This window comes from Medicago sativa, chromosome 3 (genome assembly GCF_051527215.1).
Source record: "Medicago sativa cultivar Bolivia chromosome 3, Bolivia_mono, whole genome shotgun sequence".
Lineage (NCBI taxonomy): Eukaryota > Viridiplantae > Streptophyta > Magnoliopsida > Fabales > Fabaceae > Medicago > Medicago sativa.
The window spans coordinates 22,316,117-22,324,815 of NC_140751.1; the positions used below are offsets into that span (position 1 = coordinate 22,316,117).

At 29.7% G+C, this 8,699-nt stretch overlaps 1 pseudogene; it reads right to left on the bottom strand.

The window, feature by feature from the left end:
• Positions 1-7,433: 7,433 nt before the first annotated feature.
• LOC146936405 (uncharacterized) lies at positions 7,434-8,488 on the bottom strand (annotated as a pseudogene).
• Between the last annotated feature and the right edge of the window lie 211 nt (positions 8,489-8,699).

Here is an 8,699-nt window from a genome sequence, read left to right on the forward strand (position 1 = left end):
TTTAAAAAATCGAAAAATAATTTTAGAAAAATAAAAAAAAACATAAAAATATTCAGTTTTTTTTTCCAAAAATTTAAAAAATCGAAAAATAATTTTAGAAAAATAAAAAAAAACATAAAAATATTCAGTTTTTTTTTCCAAAAATGTAAAAAATCGAAAAATAATTTTCAAAAATAAAAAAAATAATAAAAAATTTAAAAATTGAAAAATAATTTTAAAAAAATTTCCACGTCAAATCGAAATTTTTTTCTCAATAATTTAAAAATTATAAAAAAAACTATTAAGATTTTTTTGGAAATTTAAAAAATTAGAAAAAAAATCAGAAAATATAATCAGATTTTTTTAAAATTAAAAAGATTTTTAAAAATTCTGGAATTTAATTTTCAAAATACAAAAAAAGTAAATTTTCAAAATTAGAAAAAAAGGTCAGATTTTTTAAAAAATATTCTGGAAAAAAATTAATTTTTAAAAATCTGAATACAAATTTAGAGGTTTTTATAAAAGTCGTGGAAATTCCATTTTTCCTATAATTAAGCTCTTCATTAGAGGAGGTAGAATTCATAAATCATAAATCTTATAAAATCTTTCCACGACGATGACAAAACCCTCTGATATTATTTGAGAATAAAAATTCTTATTATAGCCCCAAAACGGATTTTTGTTAGAATCATTAGGCAAAAAAAATTTGTGGAATGAAATGATTTTTTTCCCAATATTTTATTAAAATTGTGGTATAAAATTTTCGAATAAAAAATCTGACTATTTTTCTAATTTTAAAAATTTTTGAAAAAAAATCTAATTTTTTTCGATTTTTAAATTTTTTGGAAAAAAAATATGACTATTTTTCTGCTTTTTTATATTTCGGAAAAAATCTTAATATTTTTTCTGAATTTTTTGGATTTTTAAAATTTTGTAAAAAAAACTGAATATTTTTATGATTTTTTGGAATTTTTTATTTTTTCAAAAAATTATTTTTCGATTTTTAAAATTTTTTGGAAAAAAAACTGAATATTTTTATGTTTTTTTGGATTTTTCTAAAATTATTTTTCAATTTTTTAAATTTTTGGAAAAAAAAACTTAAATTTTTTTATTATTTTTTGGATTTTTTTGTTTTTTAAATATTTTTAAAAAAAAAATATGATGTGGCATTTTAAAAAAAATAAAAAATTAAAAAAAAAACCAAGTCAGCGCCCTGTCAGCGCCACGTCAGCGAATCTGCTGAGTTGGAGGGGGGAGGGGTGTTTTCCGGAAAAAAAAAATTTTACAAGGGTGTAATTCAAACAAAATTTTTTACAGGGGGGAAAACCGAAACTCGCCCAAATTACAGGGGGGTAAACACATATTAACCCTATTTTTTAATTAATATATAAAAACAAATTTTAGCATGTAAATTGTTGTTCGATTTGTCTTAATTAATGAATATTTTCAAAATATCAATTTTTTATAATTTTTTACTATAAATAATTAAAGATTTTAATTGTAAAAGCTGTGTATTCATGTGTGAAGTGGTTGACTGCGACATGTATTAAGGAACAGAGGGAGTAATAAACAAGACATGCATATTTATTTGTCAAGAAAAGACATGCATATTTATAAAATGATATAAACATATTTTATAAAAAAAAAAAACAAGAGGTTTAAAAATTAAGAAGCTTTTTATTCTTTTTTTGAAGAAGATGCTTTTTATTCTATTTACTTCCATTAAACAAAATAAATAGTTAAATCGTTCCAGTAAATTCATTTGTTTTTTTTTCTTTTTCGTTTCTGTATTTATTTTTGTTGCAAAACAAACTCTGTAAGTTCCAAATGTTTTGCTTTTAATTTTCATATGTTAATTATCAACATGTTTGTTGTTGTCGATTTATGCAGTGTGCAGATTCATAGATTAATTGATATTTCCTATGAACCTTCATCTCCTACACCCTTTTCTGGACCAAAAGCAAAATATTTATAACATACTGGATTTGTTTTACAACTAATCATTGTCTCTTTATTTGCTATTCTAATAATCCTTATTCATTTTCAAGATCATCTATTACCTTAAAAAAAATTAAATCATGTATCTTTTGTGTGCAACTGTAGAGATTAAAAAGAGACTAACCCGTCACCACAATCATGCATAGTGAAGGATGACTTGAAATGAAGCAAACACAACTCTCATCATGATTGCATAAGAAATTGGAAAAAGAGCAAAAGGACAAAAATTAGAAAGTGTGAGGAACCCAATATAAATTGAAGGCTTAAATGCTCCCCCTATTTTTAATTTTGTTAACTGATATCCCAATTTCTAAAACCAACATTTTGGTCCCCTATTTAAAAAGTCAACGGAAATTTTTGGTACCCTTTCATTTTGGACGATGTGGCGTATTCATTAATGATGTGGATCCTACATGACATTGCTTACATAGTATCCTCACTAGACACCTCATTACCACATCATCAATTTGGGGATTTTTCCAAGTTAAGGTTCTTCATTTGTGTAGACATTTTATTTTTTATAAATTATAATTATTATATTGTTTAATAGATTTTTTTAAATTAATGACATGGAAACGAGGTGTCAAATGATGGTACCATGTTAGTAATGCCACGTAGGATTCACATCATTAATGAGAGCCCCACATCATCCAAAGAGGAGGGGAACCAAAAAAATTCTTTGACTTTTTAAATAGGGGGACCAAAAAGTTGGTTTTAGAAATGGGTATCAAAAGTTAACAAAATTGAAAATAGGAGGATCAAAATTGCATCTAAGCATAAATTGAAAATACAATATTCAATTTTGATGGTCTTTGCTTGGTGACCAAAGGTCATTTTCATTCAATATAATTGTTTAATATTTCTATTGGAATCTTTTTTTTTTTGACAAGATTTCTATTGGGATCCAATAGCTGGAGAATTTCTATCCACATAAAATATCGTTGGACCGTTCATAAGAAATTTATTTGAATAAAAAAACTTAAAAAGCCGATTCGGAAAAGAGAACAAACTTAAAGTTGGCTCATGCATTTCGATGGGTCATTCTAATATGCATCATTCATTTTTTGCCCAACCATTGCTTTATAATGACTTTTTTAGTCTTTCAACGTTACATTAGCTAAAAAGTTGTGGTTGTTCATGTACATTGACTTGAAAGTCATTGTTATCATATTATAGGAGCATTGATTGGTTTCCTATTTTTCCTAACTGATTGGTTTTATTTTTCATGTCACAAATTCTTTCATATCATATCTTTACTTATTTTAAACGATTTATAATTTATTTTTAAGAGTAAAATCTAATTTTATTTTTAAATTAATTAGCCTAGTGACGAGAAATTCACTAGTTGAGGCGTGTGAAGTCTGATTTTAGTCTTTGAAAAAAACACAAAACTCAATTTAATCCATAAAAAAAGTTCAAGCTATTTTTAGTTTATGAGAAAAAAAATATTTGTCAACTTAATCCCTATTTTCTTTACAGTTTGTTTGGTTGATCAAGAAAAGATAGATGTAGTAAAATAAAGTTAAAAGAAGAGAAAATAAATAGAAAATAAGATGATTTTTTTTTTTGACAAAAAATTAGATGATTATTGTTTAGTATTAAAGAAAAATATGCATAGTTTTAAATTTACATAAATTTCCTTAATCAAAAACCTTGAGAACAAGATGTTTATAAAAAAAAAATGTTGTTATTTCTTTTTACTTGCATTAAACAACTGCTAAAAAAACAAGAGGTTTAAATAAAATGAGGTTTGAAAAAAATTAATGAGAATAGAGGAAAGAAAGAAAAGACGAGGGAAGAATAAGTATTGTTTTTTGAAATGAGTTTGAAAGATTTTTTTTTCCTGGATTTCAATTTTTTAGGTTGATGAATATTATGAATAAGCCGATTCTTAAAAGAGCAATGCTAAGCACAGTTGCTTAAGCACTCTCTTTTGAACACTCCCGCTGTCATTGGTCCACGTCACTAATATTGAAAATTCTTGAAACTGGTAACCGGCTCCATTAAAAAATCAAAAGTTTTGTTTTATATCAAGTTTTTAATCTTTTTTTAATAAAAATGGGGAAATTCAGCGCAAAGCCTTCCGCATCTGTCAAGTGTAGCAAAAATTGCAGGAAGTGAATAGATATCAGTAAGTGCAGCAAAAATTAATGGACTTTTCAATGGCGGAACTGCCGGTGGCGACGCCAAGTTCCACGGCAACGACGGAGGTTTGCTTCCTCCGGCGACAATACCTGATGATTGATTTTTCCCCATAGGAACTGGATCGAGAGAGATCGAGACAGAAATCATGGCCAATGTCGAGAGAAGCGACGGTGATGAGCATGATATTGTCGGCGAGATTGTGGCAAGACAGCAAGTGTTGGTGATGGAAATCTGCATCTTAGGCTTCATGTGAATCTGACGAGAGATCTTAAAAATGGGTGTGAGTTTTTCTAAAGTTATTGAAATGAAATTAAGCAATTTATGGAAGTGAAAAGTGTAAAACATGGTTGGTTGAAAACGGTGATGGTAGTAACCAAAAAGGTCTATTGGTTGTGATTTTTCCTATTACTTATTAGTCTCTCTATATAGTCATTGTCTATCTAACCAAAAACAAATTAGTCCTTATCTCTTTTTTTTTTTGACAAAGTCTCTTTATTTCCCATTCTAATAAGAATTATTTATTTTCTACTCTATCTGTTACGTTACGTTATGATTACTGTTTCGAGTCTTTCAATATTACAATATCATTTTTATGTGTGTGTAAACTGAATCTCCTCTGCATGCAACTACAAAGACTAATATATCGAGTCGGATAGAACTGTAATGAATGAAAAAATCTCCCTCAAAAAAAAAAATATTGATGTATTTTGAGAATATTCTAATAAGCATCATTCGTTTTCTAAGTCATCTACATTATAATGACTTTTCCAACTTTTTCAAGATTACATTGGCTAAAAATTGTGGTTGTACATCCACATTGACTTATGAATTTTTTATAGCTCATTGGTTGGTTTAAGTTTTTCTACCTAACTGATTGGTTTGATTTTTCATCTCACAATTCCCATCCCTTCATATTGTTACTTAAATTTTTATGATTTATAATTTATTTTTAAGAGTGAAGTCCAATTTTAATTTGTGAAAAAAATCGTTAAACTTAATTTGATCCCTGAAAAATTAAGCCATTTAGTATCGAAGAAAAATAGATTGTGTCAACCTCATCCTTCAATCGAACCAAATTACTCTCTCTCTCTCTCTCTCTCTCTCTCTCTCTCTCTCTCTCTCTCTCTCTCTCTCTCTCTCTCTCTCTCTCTCTCTCTCTCTCTCTCTCTCTCTCGTCAGAGTCTCTTTACTTGCCATTTTAATAAGCATCGTACATTTTCTGGAACAATCATTACCTTATGATGATTATTCCAAGTCTTTCGACATTACGTTGTGATCTTTATGTGAATAAGATATCCTTCACTTTCAACTAAATAGACCAATCATCAGAGCTTGTGTGGCAAAATTATCTCTCATAAGATTTAATGTTGATACATTGCAAGAGGTCATTCTAATAAACATCATTCATTTTTTTCTCATCCATTACGTTATAATGACTTTTTTGAATCTTTCAACATTACATTGGCTAAAAAGATGTGGTTGTGCATGTAGATTGACTTCAAAGTCATTGTTATCATATTAAAGGAGCATTGATTGGTTTGTTTTTTTTCTTTTATTATTTAAAAAGTGTAACAAAAGTATATTTATACTTACTTTTTCATCATTCCAATTATACCCTTAAATTACTGTTGTAAATTTGGAGTGTGTTTCAAAAGTTTCAAATATTTTGAGTCCAATATATTTTTAATTGAAAAATATAGAAAAATATTTTAATAGAAAATCATTATCTTATTATTAATTATAATATTTGACTAGGTTTTGTAACATAATTTTAATTCTATATTTTTTTAACCTTCTTTCTATGGAAGTTACACAATTTCACTTGCTTAATTTCATAAATATTGAAACAATAACAAGTATGAGCTCTTCCACACAATAACACAATTCTGGGTTATCATCTTCCTGAAAATATATTCTTGCTAGTTCTGCATCCTTGATTTTATATTGGGAAGGGTCTGTTAAATCCTGGGGATTAGCGTATAATTACGCAGAAAATCCTTAAGAACAGTGCGATCAGCACGTCTCAGACTTCTCACTGGTTGTTCGTTCTACAGATTTTGATATAGTCGGTAGCAGGTTTGATTTGATTATCAAAGATGTTGATAAAGTTGTGATCGGTGATCTAAATCAACAACAATCTAAAAAGAAATAAGTTTATTAATCTCTCTTTTGTTTATGTTTTAGTGATTCTTTTATTTATATATTGATTATTATTTATAGAGATAATTTATGCCTAATTTTACAACAATTACATCTTTTTATTGTGCCCGTAACTTTTCCTTTTATTATATTCAAGCAACATAGAGTTTTGCCTGTATTATTTTTTTTAGTATCTTTCTTACACGAGCGTATTATACAAAAATACACGTTCATTTTACATCACATGTTCAAATTCTTGAATTCGATGGCTTCATAGCCTACTGAAAATGTTATTTCAATTCATAACTGAGTCGATATGATTGTTTGTTGGAGGGTGGCGTTTAGTTTGGACCAACGGAAGTAATGGTCCGTGATGGACAAATTTTTTCCATCACAGATTAGATCATCTAACTAACTTTATCATGGTCTATTAACACCAAATCTAACCCATTAACTCTATCTCACTCATACTCTTTCTCTTTCTTTCTCAATTCCCTTCCTTCTCTATCATCAACAAGTGTACAACTTTCCTAATTTCACCTCATTTGTTGACCATAATTTTCTATCAAACTTTCCCTTTCTTCCTCGTTTTAAATTGGAAAAAGATCGGGAACTCCAATTTGGGAGTGAAAAAAAAAAGGTAGCACACCAACAAAACATGAAGAATTAAACATTTAGATGATCGATATTAATCTGGTAATAATGTAAAGTCCAAGAAAATTGCCAATAGTTGAACACAAGAATGAGAAAAGGAAAGGTTGGTGATGGTGTATCAAAGGAGAGAGATACTGGAAGAGTGAGAGAGCACTCATGTGTGAATGGACTATCATAAAATCTATACATCTTATTTAATCAATGGTTTAAGTTAATGGTTGCAGGCCAAATTAAACGCCACCTAAAATGTAAACAAAAGTTATGGTGGCTTGTTGTAAGTTACTCGATGATAATAAAGGACATTAATGGTTGTAGTAATTAAGTGCTCATACAAGTAGTTCATTTCAAATGAGAAATGCAGATTTTTTTTTTTGGTGTGCGGGGTTCGAACCCCAGACTCTACATATACTATGCAATGTTCATACCAACTGAGCTAAGCTCACGAGGACAGAAATGCAGAAACTACCCATGCAATAAACAATAATCAATGATAAAAAGTTCCACCAACAAAAGATAGTTTAATAGCCAAGAGGGGCACTTAAAGCAGTCTTAGTTTCTAAAACTTATGTTTTCTGCTGAATGATAGTCTCCAAAATAGCTTCAGAGACTGTCAATTGATGCTTAAGATCTTCCACATGTCGATTTAAAATGTTAATTTTTAAGCGCATCTCTTCAACTTCCTTGGTTACACGCTTCTGGGAATCCAATAGCTTTTGCAATGCATTTTGAGAGAATTTTAAATCAGGAAACAAAGCGCGCTTTTCAACACGATCCAACCAATCCTTATGAAAACCAAATTTGCGCACATCTTGTAATAACTCAACAAATTCAGATTGGCTTGAACCTAACACATCCAACACACTATAGGTTTGGATGAATTTCAATAGCTCAACTAGACAGTTGTAGGCATAACCCTTGTATCTATTACTTAGTGAAGCGTTCGTTAAAAAAATTGAAGGATGCTTAAGAAGGAAATCAGTCAACAAAGACAAGTTATCAGTAGCTAAATGATTCTTGGCGCCAAGTCATGGTTGTGAAAATTCCACAAAGCATTGCAATCCATCAATCTTGTGTTTTTTTTTTTATCAAAGAAGCATTTCAACCTAAACGGACAATTACATTTCCTTTTGCCCATGCCTTCAAGCTTCGGTTTCGTCCTCGTCTTAGGTGGCTTGTATTCACCTCTCCTCTCACATTGCATCGTCATGTATGACGTTATTGTACTAGATTTATCTATAGAAATAGTAAATCCTGCCCTTGCCGCTTGTCGACGAACCCAACCAAGTAATTCTTCACGATCTCTCCATCTTTCAATTGTTGTAAAAAATGACCCGGTGTTTATTTCAATAACATGAACACCGGTAGTTACCGGTTTAGGCTTCTCTTCAAAGCTACCGGTAGGTACCGATTTTGCTTGGTTGTGAACTATGTGAGCTTCAACTTGAAAAGGAATTTTCACTTTAAACTTCACATCATTGGTTGGTTTGCATTCGCCGGAACCTACGCCTACGCCGGAAGCTTTGTTTTTGCCCGGTTTCGGCTCAACGCCATCCTCCACCACATTTTCAACCATGCCACTCAATGTCTAATCTATAAAAAAAACCAAGAAAAAATAAATAAATAACTTGTGCCGCAAGCAAAGCAAGTAAAAAAAGTGGCGCAAAATTTCAAAATCTGGGCAACACAATAGCGTGAGTTAACCCACGCTAGTGTTATTTTCTTGCGCAAGTTAACTCACGCAGGTCTTACAACTGGCGTGAGTTAACTCACGCTGAGCCCTACGC